Raw genomic sequence first — 27,442 nt, forward strand, 5'->3', positions numbered from 1 at the left:
AAACAGGCTGATGAGCCGCCTGAGAGCGCTGGCGACGTCTCACACCGTGGGAAGTCCTTAAAGCGACAGTGTCACTCAAAATCTCTCATCAGCCGTTAAAATTTTCACTGAAAACCAGCTTAATTTTCGAACCATGTCCACTTCGATGTGTCTCACAGGTTTAGAAAAAATTTTGATCAAACAAGCGCCAGTCTCTCAGCAACTTCTCAGACAAAGGAATTCCGACGAGGGGCTGGACGACTCCTCCCACAAGGAGTGCTCACAGGCGAATGACGTCACCGACAGGCGTGGAAAAACTCACGCATGCGCACGAGGGTTCAAGCATGTCTGACGTAAAAACATATGAATGAAATCCATATAGTTTTTGAAAAAAATTAAAAGGACCTATACTTTATGGACAGACCTCGTATATAAAATAGCCATATAATAAACAAATTATTACCCTCGCTTGATCCTTTAATAGTGGATGGATGGATGGATGGATGGATGGATGGATGGATGGATGGATGGATGGATGGATGGATGGATGGAAATCATCTACCCTGCATGTCTTTGGAAGCGGGAGGAAGACGGAGCAGCTGGACAAAGCCCACATGAACATGGGAAGAACATGCACAGAAAGGACCAGGCAGGAATCGATCCCAGGACTGTCTTACTGTGAGGCATCAGTACTACACTAAACCAACAAACAATAAACACTAAACCACCCCATCCCAGTCAGGATTTTCTTTGAATTTTGAGGGGAAAAAATTTAATCTAGAGTGATTTACTCCCCGGGCGAAACCCCCTGCGTGCCCCCCCCCCCCCCCCCCGCGCACACTAACGTGGCCACCACCTCCACCCACCACCCATGAAAACACTAACTTCGTCCAGAACACCCACAGTCCCACAAATTAACTCACAACAGCTACTTTCAAGAACAAATTTCCAGTTTTAATGACTACTGCAATAACAAACGCAAAGAAATTGGCACAGTCTAATGTGTCATCATCCATGGACTTATCTGCAATGATCATCTCAAAGGTTTGCAGCAGGGCATCATAATTGTTTGCCTCAGTGCTCACTATCCGTGATGTGAAATTCCATCGAGTAGGAGCATTTCTGGGCAACCTTGAGCAGCCTGCAGACTCAAGAAAAGACATCCTCTTTGTGGATTTTGAGAAAAATGTGGCAAACCCAGAGAGTGATGCAAAAAATATTCTGCACTCAGATAAGCATTTAGCCCCCTGAGACAGAACCAGATTCAGTCTGTGTGCATAGCAATGCACAAACATTGGGGGCTGTTGCTTTAACTTTGGCCTGCAAACCATTGAGAGCTGAAGCCATGACAGCAGCCATGGCTTCTTCGTAAGGAAGACTATCAAATGGCTTCGCCAAAATCCGGTCCACAACATTCAAATTGTCTGCCATTATGTGCAGCTTGCTACCTACCCAGCTCACTAGCTGGGACTGGCGCGAGGCTCGTGTGAAGTTTGTCTGCCTGTGAGTGCTTTGTGACGGTGGAGGAGCTCAGCAGCACCCGCTGCTCGGTAGGGACAGAAACTGCGATAGAAGTCAGAAAGAGTGATAGAAGTCAGTCTCCAGACACAAGCAGCTACAAAAAAAAAACAAACACCAGAAATAGAAGCTCGATTTGTCGCTAGTCATTTTTAACAAAGAAAATGCCGCTAAGAGGATTAGGAAAGTCTCTGGTTCAACTCAGAACAGAATGAAAATTAAAAAATGCTCCCACGGATGTTTACACCAAAAGATCGCTGATCCGCTCATTTCGCTGTCAATCAAAAAGGGATTCAGCCTCAGACAGATCATCCAATCATCATACAGAAGCTGAGCGTCTGGGCCGGCCGAGGCCAGCCCACTGCCCCATAGATCCCCAGACACGCTGAGCGTCCAATGGGCGGGACAAGGCCCAGCATTTATCCAGTGACTCGTCTCGTTTCGCTGCAGTCTTTGCTTCGCGACTGTTTATAGCACTGTGAAGCTGCGGGAATGAGTGAGAGGAAAGCTGCCATGGGACGGGGGGGAGGGAAGGTTGGGGTGCCGCTCTGCCGTAATGTAACCACTAACCCCCCTGTCAGGACAACCCCCCACCCTCTTTTTTTTTTGACCGTTTTTTTTTCCACACGGTCGTGCCCCCCCGCGATGCCAGCCTCCAGGACCGCCCCTGATAACATCACAAGATGTGGGAAAAGTGAAGCATTGTGAATACTGTGGGAGTGGGGAAGAAAGCATTCAAAATCTAATCTGAATGGGCACTGTACAGAAATGTGGGAAAAGGTCATTTAATATTTAGCTTGTTTTGTCTGCTATGGTGACAGTTAATTAATGCTACAGGTTGCCATCATAACCGTAATCGGGGTGCAGATTACTTCAGGAAAAGTATGAGACAAAGTTCTCTACCTGATCTCTGCTCCAAGTTTTGAACACATACAGAGAGAGACAAAACTTCCTAGTGAACTCAGTGGAGATTAGCTGACAAGGGGCTTTATAACAGCACTTTATAAAATGAACTTTATTCATAAAATCACAGCACACATTTAGCATCTGTTGGGTGGTCATGGTGTGGTCTGTGCAGTATTTGAGCATCCGTCAGCCTTGAAGACTCTTCGCATTTGTCAGGTGCGGCTTCATACGTAACAGAACCATACAGTCATGAGGTTTTTCGTGATTTCATGCTCACACAAGAGATACAGAACAGACTCCACCCCTGTCAAGGCTGGACTGGGACAAAAATTCGGCCTTGGACTTTTTGTTCCAGACTGGCCCACCACTACAATCTGCGTGCAGATACTGTGCCAACTCACCCCTCATTGAAGTACATATAAACACGTAGGGGAGCTGATGGTCTAGTGGTTAAGCGTTGGGCTTAAGACCAGAGGATCTTCGGTTCAAATCCCAGCCTGACAAGAAAATCACAATGGCCCTTGGGCAAGGTCCTTACTCCCCTAGTTGCTCCCGGTGTGTAGTGAGTACCTTGTATGGCAGCACCCTCACATTGGGGTGAATGTGAGGCATTATTTGTAAAGCACTTTGAGCTTCTGATGAAGATGGAAAAGTGCTATATAAATGCAGTCCAGATACATCTTTTGTTCATTGCTGCTGGTTCGTAACGTGGTCCACCAAGGTTTGTGGCTTTCTTCTCCACTTTGTCCAATCAATCTGGTCCTAAATCTGTGTTGCTGTATTTTTGTCTGCATTTATTTCATGGTTTAATTCTTTGTTCCTTCATGTTCGGTTTTCTTTATTTTATAGCTTATTTATTGGGACTTGGGTTTTGCTCATCTTTTGTTTGGTATTTTATTTTGATCACTGTGGTTAAATTCATCATTTTGTCAGGTGCTGTTCACTTTGTATTTGTCTAACTGCATTATCTTGCACCAGCTTCTCTCACCTTCACTCCAGTTGTGCCTGCTTTGTCTCACTGCACTATCTTGCAACAGGTTCCATTATCTTCATTGTAATTCTGTCTTCCTGCACTCTCTTGACTCCTGTCTCACCTCTTTCGTCTGACCATGCCCCTTCCAGAACATTCCGTGACACCTGTGTCTTGTTTCCCCAATTTCTACACCTGTTATTTAAGCCCCTCACTTTCCACTCCCTGCCAGTTTGTTGTGATTCTTGTCCACGTTCCAGCCTCTGTTCTTGCTCTTTTTTGCCTTGCTATTATTGACCATGCTTCATTTTTGACCTTGCTCCTGCCTCAGCCCATCTATTTTGTCTCCTGGTATTTTGGAACTGTGCTTGTTGTTGACCACGCCTCTGCTTGACCCCTGCCTGTACCGTCGCTTTTCAGACTGCCTTCCTGTGTACCGTAACCCAGCCTGTTTTTTGAGATGAAGCTTTTTACTTATGCCTCAGTGTTGTGAGTCTGCAGTTGTGTTCAACCACCTTCTGTGCCATGCCTGGCCAGTTCATGACAGAAGTAAAATAAATCATGAGGAGTTAGCAAAAATAAATAAATTCCAGCATTTCTCAATACTGATTCCATGTTCAATAAGTGTGCGTCTGTGTGTAACGCATGTGTGTGGAACTTGCCAACATGATTAAAATGCACCTGAATATTAAAGTCTGTAGTCTTTTTTTCCCACAAAAGCAAATTAATACACAAGCCAATATTCCAGATAATTTATGCCCCCAATGTAATAACAGTAATATGAAAATTGCACATGGAAAAATATCATTGTAGCATTGTTAACTTTGATGGATTACTGTTAAGAACTTTCCATGTGCCACGTTGATTTTAATGTATGAGAATGAATGACATGAAAGTAAGATAAGGAAGGGATTTTTAATGAATGACTTATTAATCATCATTTGTTATTTATTTATTAATTTGGGAAGGGGTGGTGGTTAGTGCACTTTGTTTCAGTACGGAAGGTTCCTGGTTCAAACCCCACCTCTGCCACATTTCTCCATGTAATGTGGAGCTGCATCAGAAAGGACATCCAGCATAAAACTTGTGCCAATTCAACATGCAGATCTACTTCGGATTTGCTGTGGTGACCGTGAGTGCAAACAAGGGAGCAGCTAAAGGGATTAAATTCATTAATTTATTTATTAATTTGCGTACAGTAATTGAACCTGTAATACTTTTTTAAATGTATTTATTTATTTATTTATTGTTGGATTCAGCAGGGGTGGTGGACAAGTGGTTAGTGCGCTTGGTTTTGTTGCAGAAGGTTCCGGGTTCAAATCCCACCCCTGTCACATTTCTCCATGTAATGTGGAGTTTGTCTGGAAGAGCATCCAACGTAAAACTTGTGCCAATAAAACATGCAGATCCACCTCGGATTTGCTGTGGTGACCCCGAGCCACTTAGGTGGGTAGGGAGAGTTCCCATAGGATAAAAACCTTTTCAACCTACCATCCCTGGTTCTCAAGACCAGGCACCTAAGTGGCTCTACTCTTTTTTTTTTTTTTTTTTTTTTTAGATATTTAGATATACGAGGTCTATTAGATAATAAACCGACCCTTTTATATTTTTTTTAACTATATGGATTTGAATGACGTGTGATTACACCACATGCTTGAACCCTCATGCGCATACGTGAGTTTTTTCACACGTGTCGGTGACGTCATTTCCCTGTGGGCAGGCCTTGAGTGAGATGTGGTCCCGCCCTCTCGGCTGAATTCCTTTGTTTCACACGCTGCTCGAGACGGCGCGCGTTGCTTTATCAAAATTTTTTCTGGACCTGTGAGGAATATCCGAGTGGACACTATTTGTTATGTGTCGGACGCAGCTCGGAGAACCGACCAGCGTTTGAAGGACCCAGTATGAAATAAGCAGAGCACGGTTCAAAGGATAACTGAATTTAATACATAACAGTGATAATATAATAAAAGGTGCGGCCTGGCGTGGTGCGCTCCCAGCAGCGCTAACGGTCCGGAGCCAGAAGCTGTTTCGGACCCAAGGACCCCGCCGACACCCCCAGGTGGCCGCAACAACCGAGTCTGTGAAAGAAGGAACCATTATGTGAGTCCACACTCTACACACAGAACACTTAAAGGTGTACAACAGCAAACACTTCCTGGCTTGATTACTGATCAGCTTCCCAACCTGCAGGCATGGAACATCCCGTTCACAAAACTCCACTGCAGTGGAAGCTGATACATGACTAACAAACAGCTCAATACAATAAGGTGTGAGGGACACCACATTTACTGACTGTATAACTGTTAGTCACAAAATCTAACGTACCTCAGGAAGTGTGCTGACGAGCGTGAGACCTCACCCCCTCCTCTTTCACAGACTGTGCATCAAACCTGGACGTTCTCAGCATCCGCTGTTGATGAGATGGCTCCCGAGACGACGATCTCACCCGTCTGGTCACAAGGTCGAGTCTCTGGCAAATACACTCTGTGCACTCCAGTCTTAAATGCCAACATGTTCCAATCCATCCAGATGCACCACAGCTGTGAGTCCTGACGAGTCGCAGGTGATCAGGGTGAGGTCCTGACAGCCTCAGCAACACAGCCACTCAGTCCCAAACGCACGCCACCTGGGAGGAAAACCAAAAAACAGAAACAAACCGGCAGCCAGGCCCCCCCCAGCCATATAACACTATTCGAGAAATTAAGCTGGTTTTCGGTGAAAAGTTTAACGGCTGATGAGAGATTATGAGGTGTTTCTGTCGGTGTAAGGACTTCCCACGCAGCGGGACGTCGTGCAGCGCTTCCAGGCGCCGTCATCGGCCTGTTTCGACCTGAAAACATCCTAATTTCAGGCTTAATTCACCCAGGACGTCGTGAGAGAACAGAGAAGATTCAGAAGAGGTAGTCCTGCCTGCCTCTTTGTGTGTACCTCCAACCTGTTGCTTTAACCACGCCTGATTGCCTGATGTTTTTGTACTGCTGCTTATTCTGAACTGCTTACTCGTGTACCGACCTCTGCTATACATGACAGTAAAGCCTTCTAAAAAACCACAGCTGTTTGTTTGAGCTGTTACTTCGTGCATTTGTGTCCTGCAATTCCTGACCATCCAGCCTGATAATAAGGACAAAATCATGAGAGAATATAGAAAATTAGAAGAAAATGGATGTCACTGCTGAAATGTAAGACAATCAAGACAATTGTTAATGATGTTTATTTCATGTGTGATGACTGGATGAGGAGATGGCATTTGGACTGGAATTGAAGAAACAAATGAATTTCTCTTCTTATTTATTTGTTTTTCGATTTTGTTATAAGGAGCAGAGAATACAAGATTTAACTTCATTCTTTTCCTTTTTGTTCATGGGAAATGACATTATATACTCAACAAAAATATAAACGCAACACTTTTGGTTTTGCTCCCATTTTGTATGAGATGAACTCAAAGATCTAAAACTTTTTCCACATACACAATATCACCATTTCCCTCAAATATTGTTCACAAACCAGTCGAAATCTGTGATAGTGAGCACTTCTCCTTTGCTGAGATAATCCATCCCACCTCACAGGTGTGCCATACCAAGATGCTGATTAGACACCATGATTAGTGCACAGGTGTGCTTTAGACTGCCCACAATAAAAGGCCACTCTGAAAGGTGTTTTGTTTTATTGGGGGGGGATACCAGTCAGTATCTGGTGTGACCACCATATGCCTCATGCAGTGCAACACATCTCCTTCGCATCATCTGTGAAGAGAACACCTCTCCAACGTGCCAAACGCCAGCAAATGTGAGCATTTGCCCACTCAAGTCGGTTACGACGACGAACTGGAGTCAGGTTGAGACCCGATGAGAACAACGAGCATGCAGATGAGCTTCCCTGATACGGTTTCTGACAGTTTGTGCAGAAATTCTTTGGTTATGCAAACTGATTGTTCCAGCAGCTGTCCGAGTGGCTGGTCTCAGATGATCTTGGAGGTGAACATGCTGGATGTGGAGGTCCTGGGCTGGTGTGGTTACACGTGGTCTGCGGTTGTGAGGCTGGTTGGATGTACTGCCAAATTCTCTAAAACGCCTTTGGAGACGGCTTATGGTAGAGAAATGAACATTCAATACACGAGCAACAGCTCTGGTTGACATTCCTGCTGTCAGCATGCCAATTGCACGCTCCCTCAAATCTTCCAACATCTGTGGCATTGTGCTGTGTGATAAAACTGCACCTTTCAGAGTGGCCTTTTATTGTGGGCAGTCTAAGGCACACCTGTGCACTAATCATGGTGTCTAATCAGCATCTTGATATGGCACACCTGTGAGGTGGGATGGATTATCTCAGCAAAGGAGAAGTGCTCACTATCACAGATTTCGACTGGTTTGTGAACAATATTTGAGGGAAATGGTGATATTGTGTGTGTGGAAAAAGTTTTAGATCTTTGAGTTCATCTCATACAAAATGGGAGCAAAACCAAAAGTGTTGCGTTTATATTTTTGTTGAGGTATAAACAATTATATAAATGAATGAGTGAATGAATGATTGAACAAATAAACAAGATTATTACTAAAATAGCAAAACGTTTATCAATATCTTCATATCTGCGATGCTCAAAGCGCTTTGAGAGTCTGATGCAGATGGAAAAGCGCAATATAAATGCAGTCCATTTATTTGTGGACCAAACTATAAAGCCTTCTAATGTTTTTTTTTTTTAACCAGTAGCATATCATGGTACAATAAATCTAAGAAGCCCTGACTGTAGTGATGTTGTAGCTGAGGGTTTCTGTTAAATCCTGAAACTGTCTGATTCACAGTGAAGCCCCACCAAGCGGCCATCATGTCTTCCGTGATGGTCGTCACGCAGCCTCCACTTGTGCTGCAGGCTCAAACATTGGATGACTGGAGCTCCGGAATATGTGACTGCTGTGACGACATGCGTGAATGTAAGGGCCCTGTCCCACTGGGGAGAGGATTAATTGTGCATGAATTGAGTATACAAATTGCGGGCGTTTGTTGTCGTCCGCAACAAAAATGGCCAAAAATGACAAATGTCCCTGTATGAATTACGGATATTAATAATATATAGCAAATATATGAACAATCACGGTTGTATAACGTATGTAGTGAGGAAACGGACGGAGCCGGCGCCACGAGGAGGCGTTTAAACTTTGAGAGTGTTTACACAGGAGAGAAAAGTGAGAAAATGTTAATGCCTGTTTGAGAAAAGTGTATAAAGTGTGTAGTGAGGGGTTTTCCAGCCTTAAAATGTCTATAATAATTGTAAAAAATAACGCTGACTACTTCACGGATTTCGCCTATTGCGGGCTATTTTTAGAACGTAACTCCTGCGATAAATGAGGGACCACTGTATATCTACATGAAAGGTTTATGTGGGGTTAATCTACTGTCTCGTGTCGTTTCTCAGATCAGTTGTTGGTTTGGTTTTGTGGTATGCAGGAGATCACTTGACCGAGGGTCTATACGTTCAAATAATAATTAAAAAATACTGTCATCACTCTTTACTCTTAGTCACTCTCTTACAACAGTGTAGCCTAAATACACGAGCTTTCTAGCAGCGCACCCAATTCATTACGCATGCTCAGAGGCAGGTACCCTCCGGTGCGCATTTTTTTGTGGGGGGGGCGACCCACCCCTGTGATAAACTCATCGCCCCCTTAATATTTTTTTTCTGGCGCCGGGCCTGGAAACGGATCCGACACATTGAGATTATCACGGCAGTATTATGGGTGTATTATGAATGCATCGCGCACGTGTTGCGCGTGCACGGCATTTGCATTGCGGTCATAAAAGAAGCTCACTCGGGCCGTCAGCATCACTATTCACACCAACAGTACAGCCTCTGGAGCATTTGCTGGACTTGGACAAGTTAATCACAGAGTGCAAGGGTTAACTGTTCATGAGTTTGGGGAGCGGGAGGGGGGAAGCCGCTCAGGTGTGAGATGGTGTTTTCTTTTTCTTTTGAGTGAGTTGTGGTTAAACAGCAACTCTTCCTTTTGTTGGTGTTAAATAAAAGTCCTGGATTGCAGCAGCTACGTCTTTGTGGATCTACACAGCCGGACCGGCACTGACTGGCAGGTATGTCGCTTTCTGCCACATATAGTACTTTGGGTCTACGTGACATGTTTGTATGCATTCACAGATTGTCCGCAAATGAGCTGCAAAGCAGATGTAATAAAAATTCTTTATTCGTGGCCAATTTGTATGCATTCGCTACAACATATTTTTAGTTTGTGATGTGGACATGATAGGCACGATATATATCTGTTTTACACACTGTCCCCGGTCCTCTGCCAAGCCCGCAAATCCCCGTCAGTTGCAGATATCAGCGGTTAACGGCAGATATACAGCGCATAGAGTGAGTATGTATTGCGTATGAATTGAGTAATATGGAGTATGTAAGGCGGATGTTATCCGCATTCAGATTTTTGAACAGCTCAAAAATCCTGGCTGCGGACTTGCGTGCCTCTGCAGATGATCACAGGCGTGTTCGGATGACGGCCAACTCATACAGGCATGTTACACGGATATTGCGGATGTTTGGTGAATATGGGCCAATTTTGTGCACAAATCCTCCTAAACGCCAGTGGGACAGGGCCCTAAGATTCTGTTTCATCTGAATATCTTTCTGCTTCATGTTGTCCAAACCTCAACACAACTGGTGGATGATAAATTGTAGGGGTGCCGGAAAAAATCGATTCACGTCCGAATCGCGATTTTTATTTATTACGATTCTGAATCGATCCAAAATGTCCAAGAATCGAGTTTTTAAAAGCATTTTTAAAAATATTTTCTTGCTTCTCGCTGCGTGTACTGTTCGTCAGGCAACGGCTTCCGTACTACAGCGTCCCCGCGAGGGGAGGGTCCGACATGCTTCAAACATTCATGAGCTGCAGCTTAGTATGGCGGACGAAGAGCTAATTCAGCCAGCACCGTCTTTGCTGAAGGCAAATGTTTGGGCGCATTTTGGATTTTATTATTTGCTGCGTAAGAAGCTTGACATGACTTATGCACTGTGCAACATCTGCAAAATGAAAGTCAAGTACTTCGGAAACACTTCAAATCCCCAAACCCACATGCTACGCCATGACCCGGAGCTAAAAGAGGGGAGCAGCGGTCTCTGCCGACTACTGACCAGCTCTTCGCTAAACTGCCAGCCAACTCTGAACAAGCAAAGCAGATAAGTAAATTTACATCTAGAATCACTTGATTAACCTTGCAAAGCTGCATTTTCTTAAACATAAACATTTTTTATGTAATATAACTATTTCTCAGAGCTCTTTGAATCGAAAATCGATTCTGAATCAAATCGTCACCCCAAGAATCGGAATCGAATTGAATCGTGAGTTGTTGTACGATTCACATCCTTAATAAATTCATAAATCCAAGTTGATGCAAGTCCTGAGTAGGTCCATTGATGCCAGTGCTTATCCCCAGATACAATAGTGTAAAACGGAAATGGATGAGCGTCTATGAGTCCCTCATCGATGGGACGCCAGTCCATTACACGTTACTTCCCCAGACAAGGCCAGTACCCATGTACAGCTAAATTCTAACTCAAAGCTAAATATTGACATTTGTCAACACTTGTATCATTACCGAAAAAGTTGTTTGTGCAGCTATGATACTTGAACAACACTGACCGCATCAGAGCTCAATATGTTGTTTGATCTGTTAATCATGAGATGCATGTACATGCCATAAAAAAAAAAAAAAAAAAATCAAATCCCTCCTGCAATTTTATATTAAAATTAGGTTCACGTTATTTTGGCTGCTCAAATTTGATAACAGAGATTTGATCTTAATAAAGACAATGATTCCAGGATATCCATCTAACTATAGAAAAATTAATCACTGTAATTCATTATTCATGTAAAATGTGTAGAATATTACATAAAAAGCACATATACATAAATACAACTATAAAAATGCCCAGAATTGTCAGACATTTTAAAATTGTCTTAAATTTTAATTGAAACATCTGGTGAGAGACTCGCATGACTTGTTAAAGAATTCTATAATAATTCGATATGTATTGAGCTGTTTAAAAGAAAAAACATACTTCCTGATAAATAAAAAAGTATTCTGGAGCACATAAAAGTACACATCATGCATAAATATAAATAGAAAAAATGTCCAGAAATAAAAATGGTCAAGAAATAGAAAATGATCAGAAATATAAAAACTGTCATAATTAATTTTAAATGAAACATCTGATGATTTTGTAAATTATCCCATATATATATTGACCTGTTTGGAAAACCTATACTTACTCATATTATGTCTACTTCTATTATGTTCAGTTACTGTCTAGTAAGTAAATAAGTAAGTCCCTTCGGCTGCTCTGTTGTTTGCACTCGGGGTCGCCACAGCAAATCCAAGGTGGATCTGCATGTTGAATAAGCGAAGTGCGCATCGCATCTGCGCATGCGTGGGTCAAACAGGGGCAAAAATCCCAGCTACCACACTCACACTGCTCCCACTGAATTTCGTATACAGTAGCATTAGCGGAGTGTAAAAGTTAAGGCTTTTACAGAGAGTGTTTCAAAGGCTTTAAGCCTTAAGCGACATACAATAATGACAGGGGCGCACTGTGCTGTTTTCAAATGCTCGAATGGAATTTATAGGCTTGAAAGTTGGCTGAAAACACACGATTGCAAACCTCCGCCGAGTCCAAACAAAGATGGAAAGAAGAAGAAATGTGGTCATAAACCTCCGTTCATTCTACACAATTTCGCCACAGAAAAGAAATATCCAGATGGACGTAAAAGACGGACTGAATTTGTACGTTTCTTGCACACATTTATTTTGTCAATATCCTGAAACCGTGCCGCCATTTTCGTGCATCGGCGTATGACTGTAATGTTGCGTCATGAATGATGTGGCGCGTAATATTGTAAAATTGACATGTTCTATAAACAAACTGCATGCATGCAATATCATTGTATGTCTGTCAACTTATCAAAACAAACGTGACACCAAAGAGGTTATACATGAGACTCACCGTCATTGTGAAGCCGGCGGAGTCGCGATTTCTCATTCCTGCTTAGCAAATATTCTGCAGTATCCACAGTTTCAGTCTCTGAACTTCGTCTAACCATCCGTCAGTTGCCTTCAAGGGGTCAGAAATTTGTTTTTCTCCAGCTATCAACAAGCATGGGTCATTTTCGACAGCAGCGCGCTCTTCCTTCTTTGTCGGCACTAACGGTACTTTCTGTACAGATGCAACACATGCAAGCACAGCCAGCTCTTCTTTCCATTTCTGTCCACTGCCGTACGTAGTCCTGGTTGTAACAGGCAATCCGCGGAGCTTAGAAAAACGCTTTAAATCGTCAACTTTCCAGCAGTTGAAATGATCCAAATCACAGCACTCCTCACTGCTTTCCGCCGGCATAGCTTGTGGGTTGGTAGCTGAAAACCTTAGCCTGCCCATAATGCACCGCACGGCCTGAGATGTGCACTTCGCTTATTGGCACAGGTTTTATGCCGGATGCCCTTCCTGATGCAACTCCACATTACATGCAGAAATGTGGCAGGGGTGGGATTTACTGTCTAGTAATTGTATACTTATTCTGTTAGTTGAAATTGTTTTTAAGCTAGTTGTTGTGTAAAACTTGTTAAAGCTTGTTAAAATTCTGATATAATAAGTGAATAGTTGTTATGAATGTTTGTTTTCAAAATGTCTAGTGGACCAGCTATTGCCACCTAGTGGCACTTTTCTCATATACAACCCCAATTCCAATGAAGTTGGGATGTTGTGTAAAATGTAAATAAAAACAGAATGCAATGATTTGCAAATCCTCTTCAACCCATATTCAATTGAATACACCACAAAGACAAGATATTTAATGTTCAAACTGATAAACTTTGTTGTTTTTCTGCAAATATTTGCTCATTTTTGAAATGGATGCCTGCAACACATTTCAAAAAAGTTGGGACGGGGGAGCAAAAGACTGGGAAAGTTGATGAATGCTCAAAGAGCACCTAAATGGAAACAGGTGAGTGTCATGATTGGGTATAAAAGGAGCATCCCCAAAAGATTCAGCCATTCACAAGCAAAGATGGGGCAAGGATCACCACTTTGTGAACAACTGCATGAAAAATTAGTCCAACAGTTTAAGAACAATGTTTCTCAATGTTCAGTTGCAAAGAACTTAGGGATTCCATCATCTACAGTCCATAATATAATCAGAAGATTCAGAGAATCTGGAGAACTTTCTACATGTAATCAGCAAGGCAAGTGCAAGTTAAAACTCTACCATGCAAAGCAAAAGCCATACATCAACAACACCCAGAAGAGGATTGAAGAGGATTTGCAAATAACTGTATTCTGTTTTTATTTACATGGCTGCCTCCAGGTCTGCTTTGCTGTTTTCTATGATCAACAAAAGCTCATCAACAAACATGTAGTATACCTAAGCAAAGAAACAGAAGAGCAAAAAGATGCAAAAGCTACATGGTCGAATCTTTACCCAGCTCAGGTCTCGGAGTATCCGCTGGTGGCAGCATCGGCTCTTTCTGTAACACTGCCCCACACAAAGTGCAAACTCGAACTATTCTGCACTTTTAAATTTATTCGAAATCACAGTGAAAAATCAGGCATGGATTCTGAAGAACTTCTCTCACGCTGGAGATCCATCCATTCAGAACCACGAACAATGGACACAAAGACTTTTTATAAAGCACAACATATGTATGACAAAGGCAGACCTTATTTCACAAAATCCTTCCCTTATTGGTCCCCGTGGGCATTCGAGGGAGGTCCCACCCCCTGCCACTGACCTGCACGATAATGGGACATATATGATTTATAATGTAACCTGAATGTCTTTCTCCTAAGTGGTACAACTGGTTAAATCCAGTTTGACATGCACATGCCAACAGAGAGCAGAGAAAAATACTGTATATGACTCTAAGGATACAATCCTAAGTAAAATAACTACCTTAATAACAAAACAAGTCAAGAAACCAAATAAATAAAACAATAATTAAACACACAAATATATCTAACAGTGCATCCACCACAGTCCATCAGCACCCTGTCCTGGATGGCAACCACCAAAGCAGACAACCAGTCCATCCTCACTTACGGATATCATTTATTAGACTACGAGTTCGCAGCCGGCCTGCGCTGTGTCAGCCTGATCCCATCAAATCGCAGAGGCTAAGCAGTGCGGGACTTAGTTAATACTTGGATGGGAGACCTCTTTGGAACACCGACGGTTGTGTGTTTCTCCAGGTAAACTGGACTAACGTCAGCAAGGGCATCTGTCATAAAACTTGTCCCAAATATCAATGCGGCTCTAGCTGTATCTGTTGTGGTGACCGTGAAAAAAAAAAAAAAAATGGGAGGAGCCAAAAGGACAACAACAGCAGCAGTGGAACACAGGGTTTTAAGTAGAACCACCTTGATGATTTTAACAGTGTGCCTCTGCATCAGACATGGAAAGAATTGGTTGAATATTCATAATGTTCTGCAAATGAAAAACGACATTCTTTTTAATTTCCCTAATGTCTCGGTCAAAGGCCAAGGTAGGGTCAACACTTAAAGATTTTGAACTTTATCACGAATGAATGACACATGCAATGAATGACAGTGCTAACTGATCATACAAGAACGTGTCTCACTGGACCAATGACCATGCACCAGTCTGTTCAGAATTTAAAAGAAGAAAATTACATGACATTCAGTTTCTGACTAAATTCAGATGTTCATATGAGATATATTATTTGCCTTTGTTGGTATTAAAAAAACTGAATGTCATTGACATAACAGTGAACATTAATTCCAGAGTTTCAAACTACAGTGGGTTGAAAAAGTATTCAGCCCTGTTAAAGATACCCAACAACGAGAAAATACCCAACAAGCCCCTTGGTATTTCATGCATTTTAATTTGTTCATGGTATTTCAAATGCAAAGCGTAGATCAGACTTCTCTATATAAAAGCTTCTAAAATTATCTTTCTTAGACTCAAACTGAAAGTAAATCTGTACAACTTGATATAAATTAATTAAAATATAAAAATCAAGATGATGAGTTGCATAAGTAATCAGCCCCTTTGGTATAATACCCGTAAATAACCAGTTTAATTGCCAGTTTTCTTCAGACAAGTCAGGAGATAGATACATGAACATTTTTAAGTCACTGAATAGGTCTTGAACTTTATTTACATCAGTTTTGAAAGAAATACAAACAGTATGGCACTCTATGGGAAATTTGTGTGGATTACACAGTTCTCAAAAACTGAGTGACTGTGCAAGAAGGAGAAGAGTGAGGAAAGCCACCAAGACACCCAGACAACCCAGAAGAAGTTACAGGCTTCCGTGGCTGTGGTTGGAGAAATTGTGCATAGTGCATGTTTTGCATTTTGTGTCCCCAGTTTTTCAGCTTCATGATGAAGTGGTACAGAGGAGGGTTTTTATTAAAAAGAAGACCTGAAAGTTCAGCTACAATCTGCCAGAAGGCACATCTGAGATGCAAGCCTAGATTTAATGTTTTGGAGAAAGAAAACCCTCCTCTATACCACTTCATCATGAAGCTGTGTAACTCGGAACACAAAATGCAAAAACCTGTACTATGCACAATTTCTCCAGTCACAGCCACAGAAGACTGTAACTTCTTCTGGGTTGTCTGGGTGTCTTGGTGGCTTTTGCACAGTCACTCAGTTTTTGAGAACTGTCTAATCCACACAGATTTACCACAGAGTGCCATACTGTTTGTATTTCTTCATAACTGATTCAAGACATTCAAGACAAGTTCAAGACATTCAGTGACTTGGAAATGTGCATGTATCCATCCCCTGACTTGTCTGAAGAAAACTGGCAATTAAACTGATTATTTACAGGTATTATACCAAAGGGGCTGATTACTTATGCAACCCATCACCTTGGCTTTTATATTTTTAATTAATTTACATCACGTTGTACAGATTTACTTTCAGTTTGAGTCGAATAAATATAATTTTAGAATTTTTTTTATATTGAGAAGCCTGATGTACTTTTTGTATTTGAATTGCCATAAACAAATTAAAATGCATGAAATCCCAAGGGGATGAATACTTCTGCAAGCCACTGTATCTGTCCAAGGGTTGCCAAATAAAGTGAAAACAGCAAAGGACCTAAAACAAAACCCTGCGTTACCCTATATTTCATCAAAGTGGACTTTGAAGTTGTTCGTATAGAAAACACATTGTGATTGGTTGGACAAATATGATGTTAATAATAAAAAAAAAACCTGAAGAGAAACACCAAGAGTTTTTCATCTGTTTAATCTGTAATATCAAAGACAATATTAAGGTCTAGCAGCAACAACACTGAATTGGCATCCAGATCCAGAGCAAGGAGGTCATTTACTACTTTAGCTAAAAGCATTTTGTGCAGAATCACAAGTCAAAAATGTTGACAAAAGGGTTAAAAGAGATTAATAGACAAATAAAAAGGTGACATTTGACTTCATATTTGTTTTGCTTCTTGTGTTTAATAGTAAGCAAGAGTGGATCTTGAAACAATTCCTTGAAATACAGTAATGATTCTAAATGTCCAGTGAGCATTTGGCTAAAATTTTGACATTGGCCTGTGACCTTTTAACTGATTTCTCACAAAATGAAATCATGTTGTTGTTATGGAATGATTGGTCCCCAAGCATTCCATAAAGTTTGGTCAAAACTGGATCAAAACTCTTTAAACTATGCTGCATTCACAAACACACATAGGGATCAAAAACAACACAACGCCACACTACTGCAAATGGATGGAATTAGATGGGAACACCCAAAGAGTGCAGAACACCAAAATACTGTCACTAAAACATGAAAAATAATTACATTTTTCTTAGACTATTGACTCAACTCTGTGCTCTAATATCCCACTCTAATACTGACTGAGTGATGTGAATCTTAGGAAATATCATAATTTAAAAGACTAAAGAGATAAAAGCAAAAATCTGTTGGCAGATTTGAATGTATATTAAATGAATTTTCTCACATTTTCCTGGACAAGAAGACGATCTCCAACCAAATGTTATTTATTCACTTTCCATTCCCGCTTACTTCAGTCAAAGGTCACTGGGGGCTGGAGTCTGTCTCAGTGGTTACTGGGTAAGAGACGGGGTACACCCGCCTCTTACCCAGTGGGGAGAGGCAGGTTTATCACAGAGACGCATATTTTCAGACAGGAATCCGGAGCACCAGGAGGGAACCCACACGAACACGGGGGGAACATAGAAGCGACACACAGAAAGGACCATGTGGGAAACGATCCCAAGACCTTGTTGCTGTGAAGCAACAGTGCTAATCACAAATCCCCTCCGCTGCTCCACAATGTTATCAAAATCAGTTTTCCCCCATTTTAGATCATTTATTCACAGACAGACGGGGTGGCCACATAACCTTGACCCCTCCTCTGTTGGTTGGACATCACAAGCCACATGACACCTGCACTGGGAATAGTTCAAATTGGTTTGTTGATAAACTGGAGAGTGGATTGAATCCAGATTCCCAAGTCATTATTGCTATAAATATCATTTAACCTGGTAAAGAGGTGAAAAAATACCAAACCTTATAAAGTGACAGTTTTTGATTGTTTGCGTGAGAAGAGTAAATGGCTTCATGACCAAGCTCAGTGGGACATCTTATCGCCTTATCTTCACTCTTATCTGATAAGACGGTCAAACGCATGTGTTCATGCGTCACTGATGTCAATATGTCCCTCATCCTCTCATTTCCTTGTGTGTTTTGTTCACTGCTAAAGGTTGTTTTGCCTTCTGGTGCTTGTCCTGCTTTATGTGTCAAGTGTCCAAGCGGCATGGTGAGTGTCTCTGTCTCCCCCTGCTGGAAATATTTTGCATTCCTGGCATCACTATTTGAGGGTGTCCATGCGGTGGCACTACGGCATCAAGGGAAGCCCACAAAACTCTGTACTGTGTGGGTTTTCTTCTTCTAGGTTAGACACCAGAAACCTTGGAATCCATGGAGCCTCCTGTTTCAAAATGGGGATTACAATGATAATGTTGACAGTCCATATCCCAGTCATTCATTCATTTTCTATCCCAGTGGTCATGAGGCAAGAGGCAAGAGGTGGAGTACACTGTGGACAGGATACCAGTCTATCACAGGGCCACATACAGACAAACTCTTTCAGAGTGTTTCACAGTCAATTTAGAGTCAACAAATCATCTGCTCTCCCTCCAGACACTCCGGCTTCCAAAGACATGCATGTTCGGTGAATTGGAAACTCTAAATTGACCATCGGTGTGCGTTTGAGTGTGAATGAGTTTGTCTGTCTATATGTGGCCTTGCGATAGACTGGCGTCCTACCCTGGGTGTACCCCACCTCGCACCTTATGACTGCTGGGAGAGGATTCAGAACCCCGTGACCCTTAATTGGAATTAGCATTTTTATGATATGACTGCGACGCACGCGCGCTCTGATTGGCTGATTACCGGTCTGATATTTTCCCATATCAGATGGTTACCATGGTACATCGGTCAGAAGGCGTATTTTCTTTCGGTCCAAATGTGTATTTTCTTTACAAACCAGGAAGCTAAAAACACATTTAGAAAAACCAATTTGGACATGAATGTACTTGCTAAAAATCTAAACAGCATCTGAAAAAACACACAGATTGAAAGCTTACCAGCTCGACCTTGACCATCTGTGAGCAAGTTCCTGCTCTGCTCCGCTGTTCTGTGGAGCTCTGAGGTGAGCTGAGGTGAGCCGCTCCAATATTAACGGCTGATGAGAGATTTTGAGGTGACACTGTCGCTTTAAGGACTTCCCACGGTGTGAGACGTCGCACAGCGCTCTCAGGCGGCGTCATCAGCCTGTTTCAAGTTGAAAACCTGATCCAGGACGTCGTGAGAGAACAGAGAAGTTTCAGAAGAAGTCGGTTTCAGCATTTTATCCGGATATTCCACTGTTAAAGGAGATTTTTTTAATGAAAGACGTGCGGACGGGTCCGCGCGTCGGCTCGCAGCCGCCGCGATGCTCCGCCACAGGAAAAACACCTCCGTTGGAAGCCTTAAGGACAAGTTGGAACATGTCCAGCTGTTAAACAATTTCTCATATACTCACTCCACTGAAAGCCATCAAACGCCACCTGGATTTTACAAATGGTTATCAACACGGAGGTGTTTTTCCTGTGCCGCTGCACCGCGCCGGCTGCATCCCGACGCGCGGACCCGTCTGCACGTCTTTCATTAAAAAAATCTCCTTTAACAATGGAATATCCGGATAAAATGCTGAAACCGACTTCTTCTGAAACTTCTCTGTTCTCTCACGACATCCTGGATCAATAGAGCCTGAAATGTGGAGGTTTTCAACTTGAAACAGGCTGATGACGCCGCCTGAGAGCGCTGTGCGACGTCTCACACCGTGGGAAGTCCTTAAAGCGACAGTGTCACCTCAAAATCTCTCATCAGCCGTTAAAATTTTCACTGAAAACCAGCTTAATTTTTCGAACCATGTCCACTTCGATGTGTCTCACAGGTTTAGAAAAAATTTTGATCAAACAAAGCGCCAGTCTCTCAGCAACTTCTCAGACAAAGGAATTCCGACGAGGGGCTGGACGACTCCTCCCACAAGGAGTGCTCACAGGCGAATGACGTCACCGACAGGCGTGGAAAAACTCACGCATGCGCACGAGGGTTCAAGCATGTCTGACGTAAAAACATATGAATGAAATCCATATAGTTTTTGAAAAAAATTAAAAGGACCTATACTTTATGGACAGACCTCGTATATAAAATAGCCATATAATAAACAAATTATTACCCTCGCTTGATCCTTTAATAGTGGATGGATGGATGGATGGATGGATGGATGGATGGATGGATGGATGGATGGATGGATGGATGGATGGATGGATGGAAATCATCTACCCTGCATGTCTTTGGAAGCGGGAGGAAGACGGAGCAGCTGGACAAAGCCCACATGAACATGGGAAGAACATGCACAGAAAGGACCAGGCAGGAATCGATCCCAGGACTGTCTTACTGTGAGGCATCAGTACTACACTAAACCAACAAACAATAAACACTAAACCACCCCATCCCAGTCAGGATTTTCTTTGAATTTTGAGGGGAAAAAATTTAATCTAGAGTGATTTACTCCCCGGGCGAAACCCCCTGCGTGCCCCCCCCCCCCCCCCCCCCCGCGCACACTAACGTGGCCACCACCTCCACCCCACCACCCATGAAAACACTAACTTCGTCCAGAACACCCACAGTCCCACAAATTAACTCACAACAGCTACTTTCAAGAACAAATTTCCAGTTTTAATGACTACTGCAATAACAAACGCAAAGAAATTGGCACAGTCTAATGTGTCATCATCCATGGACTTATCTGCAATGATCATCTCAAAGGTTTGCAGCAGGGCATCATAATTGTTTGCCTCAGTGCTCACTATCCGTGATGTGAAATTCCATCGAGTAGGAGCATTTCTGGGCAACCTTGAGCAGCCTGCAGACTCAAGAAAAGACATCCTCTTTGTGGATTTTGAGAAAAATGTGGCAAACCCAGAGAGTGATGCAAAAATATTCTGCACTCAGATAAGCATTTAGCCCCCTGAGACAGAACCAGATTCAGTCTGTGTGCATAGCAATGCACAAACATTGGGGGCTGTTGCTTTAACTTTGGCCTGCAAACCATTGAGAGCTGAAGCCATGACAGCAGCCATGGCTTCTTCGTAAGGAAGACTATCAAATGGCTTCGCCAAAATCCGGTCCACAACATTCAAATTGTCTGCCATTATGTGCAGCTTGCTACCTACCCAGCTCACTAGCTGGGACTGGCGCGAGGCTCGTGTGAAGTTTGTCTGCCTGTGAGTGCTTTGTGACGGTGGAGGAGCTCAGCAGCACCCGCTGCTCGGTAGGGACAGAAACTGCGATAGAAGTCAGAAAGAGTGATAGAAGTCAGTCTCCAGACACAAGCAGCTACAAAAAAAAACAAACACCAGAAATAGAAGCTCGATTTGTCGCTAGTCATTTTTAACAAAGAAAATGCCGCTAAGAGGATTAGGAAAGTCTCTGGTTCAACTCAGAACAGAATGAAAATTAAAAAATGCTCCCACGGATGTTTACACCAAAAGATCGCTGATCCGCTCATTTCGCTGTCAATCAAAAAGGGATTCAGCCTCAGACAGATCATCCAATCATCATACAGAAGCTGAGCGTCTGGGCCGGCCGAGGCCAGCCCACTGCCCCATAGATCCCCAGACACGCTGAGCGTCCAATGGGCGGGACAAGGCCCAGCATTTATCCAGTGACTCGTCTCGTTTCGCTGCAGTCTTTGCTTCGCGACTGTTTATAGCACTGTGAAGCTGCGGGAATGAGTGAGAGGAAAGCTGCCATGGGACGGGGGGGAGGGAAGGTTGGGGTGCCGCTCTGCCGTAATGTAACCACTAACCCCCCTGTCAGGACAACCCCCCCACCCTCTTTTTTTTTTGACCGTTTTTTTTTCCACACGGTCGTGCCCCCCCGCGATGCCAGCCTCCAGGACCGCCCCTGATAACATCACAAGATGTGGGAAAAGTGAAGCATTGTGAATACTGTGGGAGTGGGGAAGAAAGCATTCAAAATCTAATCTGAATGGGCACTGTACAGAAATGTGGGAAAAGGTCATTTAATATTTAGCTTGTTTTGTCTGCTATGGTGACAGTTAATTAATGCTACAGGTTGCCATCATAACCGTAATCGGGGTGCAGATTACTTCAGGAAAAGTATGAGACAAAGTTCTCTACCTGATCTCTGCTCCAAGTTTTGAACACATACAGAGAGAGACAAAACTTCCTAGTGAACTCAGTGGAGATTAGCTGACAAGGGGCTTTATAACAGCACTTTATAAAATGAACTTTATTCATAAAATCACAGCACACATTTAGCATCTGTTGGGTGGTCATGGTGTGGTCTGTGCAGTATTTGAGCATCCGTCAGCCTTGAAGACTCTTCTGCATTTGTCAGGTGCGGCTTCATACGTAACAGAACCATACAGTCATGAGGTTTTTATCGTGATTTCATGCTCACACAAGAGATACAGAACAGACTCCACCCCTGTCAAGGCTGGACTGGGACAAAAATTCGGCCTTGGACTTTTTGTTCCAGACTGGCCCACCACTACAATCTGCGTGCAGATACTGTGCCAACTCACCCCTCATTGAAGTACATATAAACACACGTAGGGGAGCTGATGGTCTAGTGGTTAAGCGTTGGGCTTAAGACCAGAGGATCTTCGGTTCAAATCCCAGCCTGACAAGAAAATCACAATGGCCCTTGGGCAAGGTCCTTACTCCCCTAGTTGCTCCCGGTGTGTAGTGAGTACCTTGTATGGCAGCACCCTCACATTGGGGTGAATGTGAGGCATTATTTGTAAAGCACTTTGAGCTTCTGATGAAGATGGAAAAGTGCTATATAAATGCAGTCCAGATACACATCTTTTGTTCATTGCTGCTGGTTCGTAACGTGGTCCACCAAGGTTTGTGGCTTTCTTCTCCACTTTGTCCAATCAATCTGGTCCTAAATCTGTGTTGCTGTATTTTTGTCTGCATTTATTTCATGGTTTAATTCTTTGTTCCTTCATGTTCGGTTTTCTTTATTTTATAGCTTATTTATTGGGACTTGGGTTTTGCTCATCTTTTGTTTGGTATTTTATTTTGATCACTGTGGTTAAATTCATCATTTTGTCAGGTGCTGTTCACTTTGTATTTGTCTAACTGCATTATCTTGCACCAGCTTCTCTCACCTTCACTCCAGTTGTGCCTGCTTTGTCTCACTGCACTATCTTGCAACAGGTTCCATTATCTTCATTGTAATTCTGTCTTCCTGCACTCTCTTGACTCCTGTCTCACCTCTTTCGTCTGACCATGCCCCTTCCAGAACATTCCGTGACACCTGTGTCTTGTTTCCCCAATTTCTACACCTGTTATTTAAGCCCCTCACTTTCTCCACTCCCTGCCAGTTTGTTGTGATTTCTTGTCCACGTTCCAGCCTCTGTTCTTGCTCTTTTTTGCCTTGCTATTATTGACCATGCTTCATTTTTGACCTTGCTCCTGCCTCAGCCCATCTATTTTGTCTCCTGGTATTTTGGAACTGTGCTTGTTGTTGACCACGCCTCTGCTTGACCCCTGCCTGTACCGTCGCTTTTCAGACTGCCTTCCTGTGTACCGTAACCCAGCCTGTTTTTTGAGATGAAGCTTTTTACTTATGCCTCAGTGTTGTGAGTCTGCAGTTGTGTTCAACCACCTTCTGTGCCATGCCTGGCCAGTTCATGACAGAAGTAAAATAAATCATGAGGAGTTAGCAAAAAATAAATAAATTCCAGCATTTCTCAATACTGATTCCATGTTCAATAAGTGTGCGTCTGTGTGTAACGCATGTGTGTGTGGAACTTGCCAACATGATTAAAATGCACCTGAATATTAAAGTCTGTAGTCTTTTTTTCCCACAAAAGCAAATTAATACACAAGCCAATATTCCAGATAATTTATGCCCCCAATGTAATAACAGTAATATGAAAATTGCACATGGAAAAATATCATTGTAGCATTGTTAACTTTGATGGATTACTGTTAAGAACTTTCCATGTGCCACGTTGATTTTAATGTATGAGAATGAATGACATGAAAGTAAGATAAGGAAGGGATTTTTAATGAATGACTTATTAATCATCATTTGTTATTTATTTATTAATTTGGGAAGGGGTGGTGGTTAGTGCACTTTGTTTCAGTACGGAAGGTTCCTGGTTCAAACCCCACCTCTGCCACATTTCTCCATGTAATGTGGAGCTGCATCAGAAAGGACATCCAGCATAAAACTTGTGCCAATTCAACATGCAGATCTACTTCGGATTTGCTGTGGTGACCGTGAGTGCAAACAAGGGAGCAGCTAAAGGGATTAAATTCATTAATTTATTTATTAATTTGCGTACAGTAATTGAACCTGTAATACTTTTTTAAATGTATTTATTTATTTATTTATTGTTGGATTCAGCAGGGGTGGTGGACAAGTGGTTAGTGCGCTTGGTTTTGTTGCAGAAGGTTCCGGGTTCAAATCCCACCCCTGTCACATTTCTCCATGTAATGTGGAGTTATGTCTGGAAGAGCATCCAACGTAAAACTTGTGCCAATAAAACATGCAGATCCACCTCGGATTTGCTGTGGTGACCCCGAGCCACTTAGGTGGGTAGGGAGAGTTCCCATAGGATAAAAACCTTTTCAACCTACCATCCCTGGTTCTCAAGACCAGGCACCTAAGTGGCTCTACTCTTTTTTTTTTTTTTTTTTTTTTTTTAGATATTTAGATATACGAGGTCTATTAGATAATAAACCGACCCTTTTATATTTTTTTTAACTATATGGATTTGAATGACGTGTGATTACACCACTCATGCTTGAACCCTCATGCGCATACGTGAGTTTTTTCACACGTGTCGGTGACGTCATTTCCCTGTGGGCAGGCCTTGAGTGAGATGTGGTCCCGCCCTCTCGGCTGAATTCCTTTGTTTCACACGCTGCTCGAGACGGCGCGCGTTGCTTTATCAAAATTTTTTCTGGACCTGTGAGGAATATCCGAGTGGACACTATTTGTTATGTGTCGGACGCAGCTCGGAGAACCGACCAGCGTTTGAAGGACCCAGTATGAAATAAGCAGAGCACGGTTCAAAGGATAACTGAATTTAATACATAACAGTGATAATATAATAAAAAGGTGCGGCCTGGCGTGGTGCGCTCCCAGCAGCGCTAACGGTCCGGAGCCAGAAGCTGTTTCGGACCCAAGGACCCCGCCGACACCCCCCAGGTGGCCGCAACAACCGAGTCTGTGAAAGAAGGAACCATTATGTGAGTCCACACTCTACACACAGAACACTTAAAGGTGTACAAACAGCAAACACTTCCTGGCTTGATTACTGATCAGCTTCCCAACCTGCAGGCATGGAACATCCCGTTCACAAAACTCCACTGCAGTGGAAGCTGATACATGACTAACAAACAGCTCAATACAATAAGGTGTGAGGGACACCACATTTACTGACTGTATAACTGTTAGTCACAAAATCTAACGTACCTCAGGAAGTGTGCTGACGAGCGTGAGACCTCACCCCCTCCTCTTTCACAGACTGTGCATCAAACCTGGACGTTCTCAGCATCCGCTGTTGATGAGATGGCTCCCGAGACGACGATCTCACCCGTCTGGTCACAAGGTCGAGTCTCTGGCAAATACACTCTGTGCACTCCAGTCTTAAATGCCAACATGTTCCAATCCATCCAGATGCACCACAGCTGTGAGTCCTGACGAGTCGCAGGTGATCAGGGTGAGGTCCTGACAGCCTCAGCAACACAGCCACTCAGTCCCAAACGCACGCCACCTGGGAGGAAAACCAAAAAACAGAAACAAACCGGCAGCCAGGCCCCCCCCAGCCATATAACACTATTCGAGAAATTAAGCTGGTTTTCGGTGAAAAGTTTAACGGCTGATGAGAGATTATGAGGTGTTTCTGTCGGTGTAAGGACTTCCCACGCAGCGGGACGTCGTGCAGCGCTTCCAGGCGCCGTCATCGGCCTGTTTCGACCTGAAAACATCCTAATTTCAGGCTTAATTCACCCAGGACGTCGTGAGAGAACAGAGAAGATTCAGAAGAGGCCGGCATGAGGACTTTATGCGGACATTCCACTGTTTAAGGACATTTTGTAATGAAAGACGTGCGCGCAAATTCACCGAGTCGTTTCCGTGACGACTCGGCAAATCTGTGTGCGCCGCGACAGGAAAAACACCTCCGTGTTGAAAACCATTTGTAAAATTCAGGCGGCTTTTGATGGCTTTCAACAAGTGAGTAACTGAGAAATTGTTTAACAGCTTGGACATGTTCCAACTTGCCAGTTAAGGTTTCCAACAGAGGTGTTTTTCCTGTCGCGACCCCCCGCGGTCGGGTCCGGCCCGACATGTGACTCTGCCCGCACGTTCTTTCATTACAAAATGTCCGTTAACAATGGATTGTCCGAATAAACTCCTCATGCCGACTTCTTCTGAAAGTTCTCTGTTCTCTGATGACTTACTGGGTCAACAGAGCCTGAAATGTGGAAGTTTTCAACTTGAAACAGCAAGACGCTGCCGCCTCGAAGCGCAGATTGCCGTCAGGTGCCGTGGGCCGTCCTTACGGCGACACTACCAGACCAAAATCTCTCATCAGCCGTTAAAAGTTTTACCAAAAACCAGCTGAATTTATCGAATGGTGTCCACTCAGTTGTGCCTTACAGTTTTTAAAAAAATTTGATCAAACAAAGCAGCACTCTCTGAGCCATTCCTAAACAATGAAAAAATCGACGAGAGGGTGGGCGACTCCTCACTCAAAGACTGCCCACAGGCGAATGACGTAACCGACAGGCGTGAAAAAAGTCTCGCATGCCCACGAGGGTTCAAGCATGTCTGATGTAATCACACGTGATTCAAATCCATATGGTTTTTGAAAAAAATAATAAGGTCGGATACTTTTCTAATAGACCTTGTACTTTAGAGTTCTACCTTAGAATTACAACCCCTGGCAAAAATTATGGAATCACCGGCCTCTGAGGATGTTCATTCAGTTGTTTAATTTTGTAGAAAAAAAGCAGATCACAGACATGACACAAAACTAAAGTCATTTCAAATGGCAACTTTCTGGCTTTAAGAAACACTATAAGAAATCAAGAAAAAAAATTGTGGCAGTCAGTAACGATTACTTTTTTAGACCAAGCAGAGGGAAAAAAATATGGAATCACCCTAGGGACACAAGTAGTTCTGCACCCTGAGAACATAGAGCCCACACCTAGACGAGACAAATGCATGAATAAGGGTCTCTGCATCTCACTATATTTCACAATCCTCGTAAATGTTCTTAGGTTTGAAAACGTCACCTTTAGTCCTCCAAATATACCTCTTTCAGTTATGGCCAACTCGCTCAATGTTTGTCTCATCTGACCATGAAACTTTTATCCAGAAGGCATTTGTTTGTCCATGTGGGCAGCTGCAAATTTCAGGCTAGTTTGAAGGTGTCGATTATGGAGCAGGGACTTCTTTCTTGCTTGGCACTCTCTCA

General features: G+C 43.0%; 1 pseudogene; it reads left to right on the top strand.

Annotated features, from left to right (window-relative positions):
* The first annotated feature begins 8,207 nt into the window (after positions 1–8,207).
* Positions 8,208–27,442, top strand: part of LOC117517913 — a 20,067-nt pseudogene continuing 832 nt past the window's right edge.

Source organism: Thalassophryne amazonica, chromosome 9, assembly GCF_902500255.1.
Source record: "Thalassophryne amazonica chromosome 9, fThaAma1.1, whole genome shotgun sequence".
In the NCBI taxonomy this organism is placed as follows: Eukaryota; Metazoa; Chordata; class Actinopteri; order Batrachoidiformes; family Batrachoididae; genus Thalassophryne; species Thalassophryne amazonica.